This window comes from Lynx rufus, unplaced genomic scaffold (assembly GCF_022079265.1).
Source record: "Lynx rufus isolate CCGP_SWC_20201006 ecotype Redwood Valley unplaced genomic scaffold, mLynRuf1.p SCAF_9, whole genome shotgun sequence".
In the NCBI taxonomy this organism is placed as follows: Eukaryota; Metazoa; Chordata; class Mammalia; order Carnivora; family Felidae; genus Lynx; species Lynx rufus.
Window position 1 is genome coordinate 81,055,009 of NW_025814897.1, and position 15,389 is coordinate 81,070,397.

The following is a 15,389-nucleotide window of genomic DNA, read 5'->3' on the forward strand; positions in this document are numbered from 1 at the left end:
AAGGAATAAATCCAGGTGTATACTTTAAGCCCCTTTCTCCTTCCTGCATTCTACACACACTCTGTAACTGCCTTGATGTGGTAGTTTTGTATTCTGTCAACCTGGCTTATCTGGGTTAATATTTCCAAGTTAGGGTTGACCACAGAGGTGGAAATGAGATTTGGAGGTAAAGCAATGGCCATTCAGCAGGCCTGGTGTTGCTCACACACATTTTCACTGATCTGGCTCCCTTTGTTAATGAGGAAGGTCACAATATCCATCTTTTCTGGCTGCTATTACATTTTCTCTTTTCAACTTGTCTGGTTTGGGACCAAACACACCATGTTCTCTGTAGCACAGTGATCCAGTTTCTTCTTCTTCTTCTTCTCCTTCTCTTTCTTTTCTCCTTCCTCCTCCCCCTCCTCCTCCTCCTCCTCTTCTTCTTCTTTTCTTCTTCTCTCCTTTTCCTTCCTCTTCTTCTTTTTCATGTTTATTTATCTTTGAAAGAGAGAGAGAGAGAGAGAGAGAGAGAGAGAGAGAGAGATTGAGAACAAGAAGGGGAGAGGCAGAGAGAGGGAGACACAGAATCCGAAGCAGGGTCCAGGCTCTGAGCTGTCAGCACAGAGCCCGACGCAGGCTCAAAATCACGAACCATGAGATCATGACCTGAGCCAGAGTTGGACGCTTAACTGACTGAGCCACCCAGAAGTCCCTCCAGTTTCTTCTCCAAGCCAATCCTCATCAGGATAAGAGGGAGTGAGAGAGAGACCTATGTTCCAGTTTGTTCTCGCAGGTTCCATTTTGTCATTCTAGATTGTTCATACTGTTTTAGGGTTTGCTCTGTACTGCTAAATCTGTTTCACTGTTTTCTCCCCAACTGCCCACCTTGTTTTGGAAGAGTGATTTCAGGACCACCACCAGATACAAACAGTACAGCTTTCCTAAAAAAATTCTTCATCAGTTCCAATAATTTTGGAAGTCTAACCTCTATAATAAACCCCTTCTTCCATACCATTCTTACTGGTTTGGGTTCTCTAACTGAATCTTAATCAATGTGCTACTTGACACTCAATACCCACTTGGCTTCTCAACTGCAGTATATCCAGAACTGAAATCCATTAAAGCCAAAAATGTTGGAGTCACTCCCAATACCTCTCTTTCCCTCACACTAATACCCTAGATTTCAGGAAATACTCTCAGTTCTATTTTTAAAACAAAACAAGGATCCAACCACTTTCCATCCCCAACATGGTGCTTCACTCTGTCCCAAATAAACCATGACTCATGGGGATAATTATATCAGCCCTCTAATTTGTTTTCCAGCATCTATCCCTGCTCCTACATTTATTCCCAACCCACTACACAGAATGAGTCTGTTGGAAAATAAAGAAGATAATGTCACTTCTTTGTTCAGAACTGCCTGTCTTCCCATCTCACTTGGAGTAAAAGCTAAAGTCCTTCCTCTGATTCAAAAGGTTCCACCTAATCTGGTGCCACCATTATTTTGTTCATCTTATTATTCATTATTTTTCTCCACAGTTCACCTCTTTTATCCATATTGACCATCTCCTCACACCAGGCATTCTCCTGCTTCAGGCTGTTTAGGCTTGCTTTTCTCTCTGCCAGGAATTTTTTTTTTTTTTTTTTTTTTTTACAATCACATGACTTATCTTTTTCTTCCTTCCAGACTTTATTTCTTCTTGAAAACTTTCCAGAAAAGCTACTTTAAAATTGCAACCCTGACTCTCCCACAAAATATTTTCCTTCCCTGCTATATATTTTTGTCCTCAGCACTTAATACTGTTGAAAATAGCACACATAATTTTTACTTATGTATTTACTGTGTTGTTACTACATTGTAAGTTTGATGACGATAAAGATATTGTTTGCTGCATACAATAGTGTAACCTAACTCCACAGTACATTGTCTGCCAAACAGTAAATCCTATAAATATTGCTGGACAGATGAGGCATATGGATGTTAGAATTAATACAGTGACCTGAATCCATTAGATCCTGAAAAAATGGCTGCCGCCATGGCATAACTCCATGAAAAGACCTCTCATTTTCTTTGTCACACTGAACTACATAAAATTTCTAAGGTTTTACTCTTTTAGATTTACATAAATAGAATTTCATATGGTTCAATCTATATGTAAAATGAAATCCTGGAAAATGCATGGCATTTAGTTAAATCTCCTATGAATAATATTGCTTAGTTGTTTTGGTCTTTTTTTCCCCTCAAATTTGATTGCTTTTCACTTCTAATAGTTCACAAATACAATCCCCAAGTTCTAAAATGCACATATTGAGTGGGTATCAGTAACCTAATGACAAATGGGTTGCCAATTACTCAGAACCCAACAACTTGTGATTCAGCAATATCCCTGCAATTGAATACAGGTTAAATGCTAGTATTGCTATCTTAGGGGTACAAAGCTGAACTCTGGCATGTGTGTGCTCCTTCAGCATCATGAAAAGTGATCATTAAATACCTATTTTTCCTATTGTAGAAATATAAAAAGAAAAGTCAATATAAACTGCTGAAGATTTTGAAATATCGAGTCCAGTTCTCATTTCCCTTACAATTCACTTTTAAGTACTTGTCCACTGAGAAGATCAGACTATTTAATAATGAACAAAACCCTAGTTTCTCTCTTTCATAGGGTCAAAAAGAAAGTAAGAAGGAATTAGCTCTTTTATTTGCCCTTCTGTGGCCAATGATTATCAGGGAATTTGATACTCATGAAAAATACCTTTAAAATAATACACTAATAGCCACATTTATATCATATCTTCTCCATTATTTATTTTCAATCTACCTTAACAATAAAATGTGGCCATTATATCCAGTCTATTTCTACGAGGGTGGAAAAAACCTTCAAGTAAGATAAAAAATGATTTAAAAAAATGGAACATCCATTCATAGAAATCAGTGAGGTATGAGAAAGAAGGGGAAGTATCCTTGTAAGCTGAGGCAGCAGTTCCAGATGGGATATTGAATTGGTAATGAAAATTAAAAAAAAAAAAAAAAGCAACATACTGATCTTCTGTGATGTGGTCAGCTACGTGTTAGGTTTTTGTTTTGTTTTGTTTTTTTTTCCCTAACCAACCTATTAGGTGAGTTTTTCTACCATTGTGTTTACTCTGCATTATCATATTGCAAAGTCAAATCTGACAGAAAATAACGTTCTTTCAGGTTTTAGCTATTATGGTCTATGGTTCTCAGGCATTTCATAAAAAATGTCTTCTCTTAAGATGTGTAAATTCATATGTTTTCTATATATATTAAAAAATAAATCAAAGTTTCATATTCCTTCATTAGCTTTAGAGAAGAGAGAATCTCATGTTAAAATATTCCTGTTGACAGAGATCTGAGAATATTTATCAAGTAGAAAGTGATCTGTATAACTGTAGGGACTCATTACATGTTAAATAAGACATTGAATATTAATAGTTAGCATACACTTTTATGTATTAAAATTATGTTATATATTGGCTATATCATAGCTATAAAAATAAAGGGCACCACTCTAACACATGTCTACCTCCTAAGATAAAATATTTCTCTTACATGTAGCACTGACAGTGATTTGAGTTACATGGTATGGTGCGGTTATTTGACAAAGTAGCAATTTAGGAATGCAGATTTTCAAATTCTTGTTATGTGGTAGTGAAAACCAATCTATAACATAAACTCTGGCAAATTTCAAATTAATGCAAGTAAGTCGCAAGTTAAGGCAAGTAAGCCATGTAAATTAGTTCCTGATATGCTTAATTTACAGTGACTCTAAATAGAATAAAGATTTTATAATTTGAACTGTGTGTTTTAAAATCTATCATCTGTGAGGAGAATGTGGTATTGGAATTTAGATGTCTGTACTTAGGTTAGTGTTCTAGTTCTGAAAATTTACAGACTGGCCATTGCTGAGAAAAGAACTTAAATTTTCTTAGCTTCATCATATTAGATAAGGGGTGACAGATCTGCTAGTAATGGTTATTGCTGGTGCTGGAATTTACCAACCTTGAGAGTAAAGCAGATTGCACATGTGGTAAAAAAGCATTTTGATAATACATAGTAGACATAGCTGACCTTTTCAGGGATATAAATTATACTTTCCCCCTCTACACTCAAACATAATTCAAAGTAGCTGGGCTCAAGGATATGGCAAAAGTACCTGCATGGACCTCCTCTCTCCCTTGCAAGGGAAACTTGAATCATTTGAAGGAAATATGTATGAATGTGCTTTCCAAATTGCAAAGGACTAAAATACTATGTGTTTTTACTAATTACTATCAGATAACCTCAATTTTAGAGCTCTTTAAACAGTTAAGATAATGTAATATACCAGCTTCTGGCAAAACCTTTCCTAAAATATTTCTGGTGTAACTCAAGTTGCATTTTACTTCTCCTCTGACCTCAGCTCCATCTTGCAGGGGTACCACTGTGATCACTGGACCCGATAGTCTCTAGCCAGTGTCAGTTGTGAAAGGATCCGTAACTAGAATGTGCCCTGGTGTAATCGTCCTCAGAAGAAGTCTTTAGCCATTGTCTCAGAGAAGTTGGTATATAAATACTCCAGCTTCTTCACCTGTTGGAGGCTTTCATTATTTCCTTGGGAAGATTAAGCTTTATTTGCCTTCATTGCTTGCTACAAAACATCCTTTATTGTCTGCTATCCTTTTCCCTTGAAAGGTATACCGACAGATACTTGAAAAAGACAAATAATGAAGTGGGTGCCTTCTATAATCTTCCTATTTTGAGGGAAACATAATAGAAATGTAGACTTCAAGTGAGTGCCCTTGCCCTTGTCCACTGCCTTCTCAGTTGACCAATGCTCACTGCTACCTCTTTGTCTCCTCCATGCCCTTGCCTCCAGTAATTCAATCTCTCAACACCACTGTCTACTCTCTTGTTTATGTTAGTTTGGACAATAGCTACAAAATATTCATTCCTTACATCCTTAAAACTCACCTTCAGTGCTAGGAATAAAAGGTTCTCTTTAAATTTAGTAAGACTGCCAGGTTTGAGAGCCTGCTCTATGCACTGAGATGGACATTTTATAATTTTTTTTTATTTCATTACATATGAAAAACTAATTTAAGTTAGTTAGTATTTATTATATTTATTTTGCAGAAAGGTAACAGGCTCAGACAATTTAATAATTTCCCCCAAATCACCTAGCTATTAAGTGAAATAGTCAGGTTTCAAACTTAAGCATGTATATAACCTACAGTTTTTCCATTATATAAATGGAGTATATATAAATAGAGTATATATACTTCATTTCCTTAAAAATAAATAAACAAATTAAAAAAAAATAAATAAACATATTTAGGCATATACACACAAAGTTAAGAACAACTTGTCAAGACTTAATTGTAAGTATTCAGTATTGGAGTCCTTGTAAATTCTGATTAATAAATACCCAATCAGTGGATCTCCCAGTTTTCCTAGTCACAGACCCATTTTTTTTTTAATTTTTTTTTTCAACGTTTATTTATTTTTTGGGACAGAGAGAGACAGAGCATGAACGAGGGAGGGGCAGAGAGAGAGAGAGACACAGAATCGGAAACAGGCTCCAGGCTCTGAGCCATCAGCCCAGAGCCTGACGCGGGGCTCGAACTCATGGACCGCGAGATCGTGACCTGGCTGAAGTCGGACGCTTAACCGACTGCGCCACCCAGGCGCCCCTCAGACCCATTTTTCATAAGCTATGTGCCACGGGGACATTTACCTAATTTCTCTAGGTCCCAGAAAATTAATATTAAACAAAACAAAATGGAGGGTAAAAACAGTGCCCGCTTAATGGTATCAGTCTAAAGATCCAATGAAATAGAAAATCTAAAGTGTCCATGATTCCTGGACCAGAATACATCAATCAAAACTGGAAATATATATTTTTTTAATTTTTTAATTTATTTGTATTTTTTTTGAAGGTGGTGGAGGGACAGAGGGAGAAGGAGAATCTTAAGCGGGCTCCACACTTAGCACGAAGAATGAAACGTGGGGCTTGATCTCACTAACATGAGATCGTGACATGTGTTGAAATCAAGAGTCAGACACATAACTAACTGGGCCACCCAAGCACCCCTGGAAATAATTATTATTAATGATCCAAATTAAAAAAAAAATGGTTTAATGGTATACTAATAAGACACTGAAAAGACAGAGGGTGTGAGCTATATAGGTAGGCAATTCTATTACCAGAATAGAGGGAAAAAAAAAAAATGAACCTCCTATTCTTCACTTACTAAAATTTAAACTCTGGGGGCGCCTGGGTGGCGCAGTCGGTTAAGCGTCCGACTTCAGCCAGGTCACGATCTCGCGGTCCGTGAGTTCGAGCCCCGCGTCGGGCTCTGGGCTGATGGCTCAGAGCCTGGAGCCTGCTTCCGATTCTGTGTCTCCCTCTCTCTCTGCCCCTCCCCCGTTCATGCTCTGCCTCTCTCTGTCCCAAAAATAAATAAATAAACGTTGAAAAAAAAATTTTTTTAAATTTAAACTCTGTTGAAGACATTTCTAGAAATTGTTTCATCAGTACCTTTGAGGAAATAAGTAGTATGCTGATTCAGCAGAAACCACATTCCCTTGGGATACATGAATCCTCAGAGAATATTGTATCATAAATAAAAGTCCTTTTCACAAATTCAAATGTTAAATCCAAACAAATTAAAAATAGAAACAAAACCAGATTTCATCATGTAGAATGAAACAAAGAAGTGTTATTAAGGTTAGATCTATTCTGCACTTTTGCAACAAATAATTTTCATTCAGGTGGCAAATGCAGACACAATTCACAACGGTCTTTCTGTGATACATTAGACACTAACATTCTGACCATAAAATAAGTGCAAATAAAGCAAAAAAAAAAAAATCCATGAACAGAATTGTTTTTCCAGGACAGAGTTTGGAGATTCATTTTAAGAAAAGCAAAGTTGACTTTAAATAGAAAACACTTTCAAGAAAACACTGCATTTTGGGGCGCCTGGGTGGCGCAGTCGGTTAAGCGTCCGACTTCAGCCAGGTCACGATCTCGCGGTCCGTGAGTTCGAGCCCCGCGTCAGGCTCTGGGCTGATGGCTCAGAGCCTGGAGCCTGTTTCCGATTCTGTGTCTCCCTCTCTCTCTGCCCCTCCCCCGTTCATGCTCTGTCTCTCTCTGTCCCAAAAATAAATAAATGTTGAAAAAAAAAAAAAAGAAAACACTGCATTTTTAATTTTCTTACACTTTGGAAACATCCCAAATGGACACTTAGGAAAATTTACATGCATTGCACATCAGTCTAAAATCACAGAGAACAGTCCTGTCAGATGCCACTCATCCTCTTAGGATAAGCAACGGATTGGAGATGACTGAGAATATGATGCGGAAAGCAAATGACACATTAGTTTTCCAGAGTCACTGCTGGGTTGAATGTGAGTGTAGCGTGGGTAGGCTGAACACGTGTGCACTTCATCTCTGACTATTCAGTACTCCCAGACCGAATTGTCCTTCATCTCATCCATTTATCAGATGCTAATGGTAACATAATATCACAGACCTGGCTGGTTTTGTTAACTCAATTGAAGTTGAAGTTAGAGTGCCACAAACATCACAGTATAATAATACAGTGTGACACAAGGTCAAGAATACTAGTTCTGTTTATTGTGTAAGACAGGAGGGTGCTCAGAGCTCCTTCACAAGGATTTCCAAACATTTTCTGGGAAGTCTGCAAGAAGGGGAAAACTTTCAAGCCTTATTACCTTCAGGGCTTCAGGTGTGTATGGAGACAGGGTTGGGGAGAAGAACTGAACTGTGACAAATTATCTTCTTCCTTCTAAAAAAAAAAAAAGAAGAAGAAAGAAAGAAAAAAAAGAAGGAGGGAGAAGGATAGGATGAGGTGGGAGAAAAAAGTTTGAAAGGAAGAGGAAGATATGTGCTGCTGAAGTGGAATCAAGAACACCAATACTCCGTCCATCTCCCCTCCTCACTACAATGGTTCATAGCATTGTTGTTATTAGCTAAATTAATTACATGCTAAGAGACTGATTATACAAATGGACAAGGCCAGACCATATATAAACACAGACTTGTGGGGCGCCTGGGTGGCTCAGTTGGTTAAATGTCTTGACTCTTGATTTAGCTTCAGGTCATGATCTCACATTTGTGAGATCAAGCCCCATGTAAGGTCTGCACTGACAGTGCAGAGCCTGCTTGCGATTCTCTCTCTCCCTCTCTCTGCCCCTTCTCCTCACTCTGTCTCAAACAAACAAACAAACAAACAAACAAACATAAAACAACCAAAAACATAGAATTTGTAACCTGTAGCAACCAGCCCAGGAAGCCAAACCACACAATCTGCAAGAATCCACTCAAAATGGACAAAACTTGGTCAATAACTGCCAGTTTACTCATTTCTGCCCGTATTTCCTACTTAGGCTGATGCCCAATGTATTCCACTAAACAATTAGATAGGAGGTCCTGCATCAGTCAGCCAGCCTTTAGCTCGCTAGCTTCACCATACAAACAATCTCTAATCGGGGCACACCTGAAGCCTACTCTTTTTGTTCTCCACTATAAAGGTTCCCCAGCTCCCCTGTCTGCCTTTAAGTCTCGGCCAAGTCATGGCGGCTAATTCCCTTGTTTAAGCAAACTCTGCATAAAAGAGCTTTGGTTTGTTCTCATTTGAGTGGTATCCACTTATTTCTACAACAAATTTATTGAAGAGTCTCCTTGATTGAATCAATCAATCAACAAGATGCTACCACTGCTTAGGCTAAACTGTCAGGGAACATTAAATTTCACTAATTCTTTCTGAAACAAAGACACAGTTTAAGAAAGTTTTACCTTGGGATACTAAGTGTGACTACCAGACTTTATGCTAATTATTTAATTTAATATTCATGACATCTCTAGCAGATAAATTATTACTCTATTTTATGGATGAGGAAACTGAGGCTTAGAATGGTAATTAACTTTACTATAATTGTTTTAAAAAACCCTGGGATTTGGCAGAGTTAATATCTGAACACAATTCGGACTGACTCTACAGCCAAGATCTAACTTACTCCAAGCAGGCAAGAATAGTGCAGTGATTAAGAGATTAACTGCCTGGATTGATTTCACTAGCTGTAGATACTTGTACATGTTGCTTCTTCATTTTGTTCGTCAGTTTTCTCATCTGTAAAAGGAGGATAAAATAATCTCTAGCATAAAGGAATGTTATGATAAGGGAATTGCTGCATATAAAGCACTTAGAATAGTACCTGAAGGTAGAAAGCTTTCCATCTGTGTTAGTCATTATGAAGAAGGAGACGCAATCTGAGGAGGAGAGCAAGAAAAAATATGCTCTGCTTTCATTCTTTTCTCATGGGTAGAACTTCTACTTTTGGGTGGTAGTTGTATCCCAGATCAAAAATGGATTGCTTTAAAAAAAAATCTTAGGGGCGCCTGGGTGGCCCAATCCATTAAACATCCAACTCTTGATTTTGGCTCAGGCATGATCTCACAGTTCATGTGATGGAACCCTGCCTCGGGCTCTGCACTGACAGTGCAGAACTTGCTTGAGGTTCTTCCTCTCCTCTCTCTCTCTCCACCCAACCTTGCTCCTGCTCTCTCAAAATAAATAAACTTAAAAAAAAATGTCGCAGAAAGGGTTATATGGTAGCCTCAGCCAAAATAAGCCTAACTTGATTTATGTTTCATGCACTGGTCACAATGCTTCCACCAACCCTTGATCACTAACTTCAGTGTTGTTTGCATGGGAAATGAATGTGTCCTGAGGTCTCTCACTCCCACACCCCCAGCTTTAAGGAACCTCTTCACCTCTTCTAGAGGAGTAGGGATGGAGCTGGAAGGAACACCCAACACAGGTACAACAGTTCTTCATAAACTTGAACAACTTGTTAAGAGGGTAAATGCAAGGCTGTGCCTTTTATCCTAATTTTCTAAATTAATTCTCCCTTTTGTATTCTGCTTGGATTACCCACAGGGTTGATGAAAATTTAGAAGAATCTACCCTAGTGCACTGTCTGGTTTTGATTCTTCACAAGTACCTCAACTTAAAATAAGAAGCTTTGAGCTTCAAAGAAAGAAACTAGCAAAATACTTTGATTTTTCAAGATGTGTTTTATTTTCAAACTCCTTTGTGTTTCAGAAAGCAAAAGTGTCAAGAAAAAAATGACTTAAAACTGTACTTTGAATTGTTATGGCTTATCATATTTGGAAAAGAAGTCCTTTTATTTTTATCTCCCTTGTGCCTATCTTAATACCATTTCAGAGACCACTCAGGATTTTCCTACCCAAATAATGAAGGCTTCAAAATATCTTTAAAGAAACAAAAGAGAAAATGCATAATTCAGTAGCATTTTCAAATTTTAATCTCAAACCCTCCTTAATGTCTTGCCAGCAGATGTCTTAACAGGCCTTGGTCAATAAATAGAACTCATGATTGATATCAGTTGTTTTGTAGATTTTCTGTGATAAATCCTGATAGTGGTTGTTACCTTGGCAATATGAAATTAAAACACTGATGAACAATTGTTTTTCTCTCAAGTGATAAAAACTCTATGAATAGATAGGAAGCATCCTCACTGTGTACAGAGAGACTAACTGGAAAAAGAAAGGACTCTGAGGATTGAATTTCAGCTATGCTGCTTGCTTGCATTGTGACCTTGAAGAAAATATTTAAACTTCCTCATTTTAAATGGAGGAAAGCAATAATTAACTTGAAATACTGTTTTTAGAGCTAAGTACAGTACCTATAACACTCATACAGTCTATGCCAAATATAAGTTATCTAAGATGAAGTTACTGCCATTCTTCTTTTTATCCTCATCACAATCAGCTCTCATTTCTAGAATGTCCAACTGCCTTGGATTGACAAATCTAATTATAAATATTGAGACAAACCAGGTTCAATCTAGACTGAAGAACTGGGCATTGCTGATAAATACAGGAACACTTTTTGTTAATTTGCATTACAGATATCTAGTCAGAGAAAATGAATTAATATTTATTAAGGCTCACCTGTCAGGAAGTACCATGATGTATTTTGGGATACATTTGCTCTTCCATTTGCTCCTTGTCAGCTCAACTCCCCAAATAAATATACAACCTAGAGTGTAGCAACAGTGTTAAGAAAAACTGCATACCCCATCTTGCAGTGAGATTGCTCTCTACACGTTCAACATATTTAAAAGTTTGGAGTTCATACCACCAGGTCTAAATATTTATCCACATTATTTATTTTAATCCTTACAACACTTCCATCAGTAGATGATATTTTACTTACAATTGAGAAAATGACATTCAAAGATAGTAACTAATTTGCCAATAGCTATTAAGCTCAGAGGGGTCAGAGAGTGTCATAGACAAATCCAAGATAGACACACACACACACCGTATATATATACATATATACATACATGTGTATGTGTGTGTATACGTATATGTACATACATATGTATATAGGTGTATATATATATATATATATATACAAACGCACACACTTATGCATAACTACAATGTAATACTACTAGTTTTTCAGTGACATAATAAGGAAGTCTAAGTAAAAACTGATTATTAGATCATGGTAAAAAATGATTATTAGATCAACTACAATAATAGTTCTCTTAGGCCAAAATGAAAATTTGGAATCCTTAATATTTTATTGTAAAATTTAGTGCTAGACACCTGTATGTGCATTAAACCTATGCATTAATTTATTCCTTACAACCTCCCTGTAAGTATTATATTGTTGTTATTCCTACTTTATTCATCATGGAGAAATTGAGGCAGAGAAAAAAAAATTTCCCAAGGGAACACAGCTAGTAAATGATGGAGCTTGATTTGAACAGAAATTACCAAATTCATCCTGAAACCTTTTCTACCATGCAATGTTGCTCCAAACATATCCTTGATTCACAGAATAATAGTTTGCCTTAAAGGATACAACATTAACATGTAGATTGTTTCAGTTGTTTTGTGAATGGAACTTTACCTGCCTGTGCATCATCACAATCCATTAATTTGAGCTTTCCTAGATAGGTAACCAAAAAAACTATTATCATCTAAAATATGACAAATAAGGAGCAGTGATCAATTTGAACATAAGCAAATCCAGTTCCTCATATCTCACCAATGCCTGGTCACAGACGTTCGAGTTAGGGCTGGTTTGTATTGTATAGCTATCTATCTCCCCCATGCAATAGATTTGGCCTTATTTTTTTTCTGTCCTTTATCCTTTCACAGCACATACAAACACAGATCACACACTCACACACACACACACACACACACACACACACACACATACATACACTCACAGTGTTTATTACCCAAAATTAAATTACAATTGTAGTTTATGTTACTTTATAAACAAACTTTTATAAACAGTTGATCAAATCAACTTTAAAAGTACAAATTTGTAGTTGTTATAATAAAGAATATATCTGGATTTTGTCCTTGGTTCCTAACACTAAACTTAAAAAACTCTTATAATTTCCTAAAGGATAAGAGTATGTTTTGTCATTCATAATTAGCCCCTTGACCACATCTGACTAGGTGACTTCTGATGGTCCCTTGGTTTCAAGAGCGAATATGGCTGGATAAGTGATTAGAAGGCTAGAACTTTCAGCCTCAACCCTTTCCTCCATTCCTATCTCTGGGGAGAAGACAAGGGTTGGAGACAGAGTTCAATCACACAATCCCATAATAATACTTCAACAAAAATCTGGACACCCAGAGCTCAAAATGCTTCTTGAATAGTGAATGCATGAATGTGCAAGGAGGGTGACAGACCCTGGCATAGGGAGCTCCACATCTAGAATTCTCTCAGAATTCTAAGTGTTTGGCTGTTCCTAAATCACAACTTTTATTATAAAAATGGAATTGTAAATATTGTTTCCCTGTGTCATTCAAAGTTCTGTGTCATTCCAGCATATTACTGAAAGTGATGGAATCATAGGAAATCGCATATTTACAAAGGGTTGGTCAGCAGTGCAGGTGGCTCTCATACTTGTGACCCGTATCAGAAGTGAGGGCAGTCTTGTGCAAGACTTGACCCTTGAAACCTGTGGAACTTGACACCAACTCCTAGTGTCAGAACTGAATTAAACTGCAGGGCACAGGTTGTTGTCAGAAAGCACTGTTGTCAGAATAGTTGTTAATAAAAGCATACGATAAAAAGTTTCAGTGTCAGAGAACATAACGAAAAAAAGAAAACATTTGAATCAGGTTACTCAAAAAGACAAATCAATATAATTTTGGAAAAGTGCAATTTATGTCACATGTATCCTTTATCTAAGGTTTTGTGACATTAAAACTCTTTCATCCCTAAGAATTGTGACTCTACTTAGTCATCAGCCTCATTCACCAGCCTCGATTCAAATGAATTGTGATTATTTCCAAAAACAAATTTTTACTTTAAACATAAAATTGTGCCATATTTGAGAATATCCAAAATAATTTTCTTAAGGAAATGCTGGAGTTTGTGGAAGGAAATGAATCTCCTAAGCATCTCTAACCAGCCAAAAATGGAGCATGGATTGTTAACGACTCACAGATAATGAGAATAAAGCCACGGTCATCACATGCCAGTGCTCTCTGGAGCTGCTGGGGTTGTGCTAGCATGTATAGAATATGTGGGGAGCTTGTACCTCCTGGTGGAGGTAATGGATTAAGAGGTTGAAAGTGAGTTCATTCAATCTCAATATAATCTCGTTCACTGTATATTTTCATGTCTCCCTAATCTCAAAATCCTAGATCTAAACTATACCAGCTAATGTACCAGTAGAGGAAGAAAATGGTAACCTGCTCAGATGCTTGATGGAGCAGCACCCTGTAGTCCTAGAAAGGACTCAGGCTTCAGAGTCCGAAGATGTGGCTTCAAGTCACTTAATAAGTGGAATGTATGCTAAGTCACTTACATTCTCTAAGACTCAAATTTCTGATTGATAAGGGGGGGGCAGTAAATTATACTTCACAGGGTTTTAAAAGAATCAAGTGTAGTAAGCTCATGAAAGTAATCTGAAATGTAAAGCTCTCTATAAATTTTTGACTTATTTTACTCTTATTCACATAGCTTATATTTTTTATGCTGTACATGTCATATAGTCAGAATAATTAATAACCTTTCCAGGTATAAAAATAAATATTATATTACTGACTTAGTACCAATTTTCAGAAGAAAAAAATCAGAAAAAAAAAAAAACACAACGAGGAGAAAAATAACCCCACGATATCTGATGATCTGAGGTAACTTTTATGTAACCAGAGATAATGGTAAAAATAGTAAAGGCAAAAAGTAAAATAGTAATATCACTATTCATAACAGTATATTTTTTAATCATTAAAGCATGTATGCTGTCTCTTTGTCACCAATGTGTTCCACATTAGTGATCCAGAATCAAAATTGACAAACTATCATTTATAACAAAGGAGCACTCTGGAAAGCAATTAGGCTAGGAATTCAAATAACTGAATTTCAGCACTACTTTTGGGATTAGCATTGGAAATATTTAATTCTCCACTGCCAATTATTCAACTAAAAAATGACATAATTATCCATGGCCAAATGATCTCAAACCCATTAAACCTTTAAAATTCTGTGATATTTGGAAAAGAAATAAAATTCTGTGATATTTGAAATTTGCTTCTAGTATCTAAATACAATGTTAGTATAATTGGCATATTTATTTATTCCATTTAACAACATAACATCTTATATTACTTTAGTCAACATGTGCTTTCACATCCACATTTCTTTGATCCTTGAAATGAAGCCAGTGAAAACAGTGGGACACAGAATATTATTCTCATCTTACACATGAAAAAGTGAAATAGAAACTAACACAGACACAGATTACTTTATTTGTGCAAATCATACACTCTAAATTGTTTAGACTCTATACCAGTTTATAGAGTTGTATGTCCTTCATTCCAAAAGATATCTATCAAAATGTAAAATGTATGTAAATATTTAGTTCAAGCAAGTATAAAAAAATATCCAGGAGTCCAAGGTTGAGGTTTTGATTTTCACTAAATCTGGCAATTTCTTTTGACTTCTCTTCTGTGGACTCCAGTCCCACCCATTCTGAATAAATGAACTATTGGGTGCCATCAAGATCATGTGAATTTCTGAAGACGATTAAGTGTACCATCATCACTCACTTTTGGAAACTAGCCTCAAGAAGCACATCTTGGTCAATGAGAAGATTCATCTGTGCATGTATGGAAGGCAGGCATCTAGTCCTATCACTTTGACTTCTGTTGAGTCTGAGTTTAATGCACTTTCTTGTCAAGCTCTTGGTACAACAGCTAATGGAAATCCCACAACATTAAAAGGGTTAGGATCTTGGGTTAGACTCTTAACCTTCTGCTAGGATTTGATGGATAACTTGACATTTTAAAAGCATACTTTTCAGCTCAGGT

At 36.6% G+C, this 15,389-nt stretch overlaps 1 pseudogene; it reads left to right on the top strand.

Annotated features, from left to right (window-relative positions):
* LOC124506002 (NEDD8-activating enzyme E1 regulatory subunit-like) overlaps positions 1–13,043 on the top strand; it is a 31,759-nt pseudogene extending 18,716 nt beyond the window's left edge.
* The last annotated feature ends 2,346 nt before the right edge of the window (positions 13,044–15,389 follow it).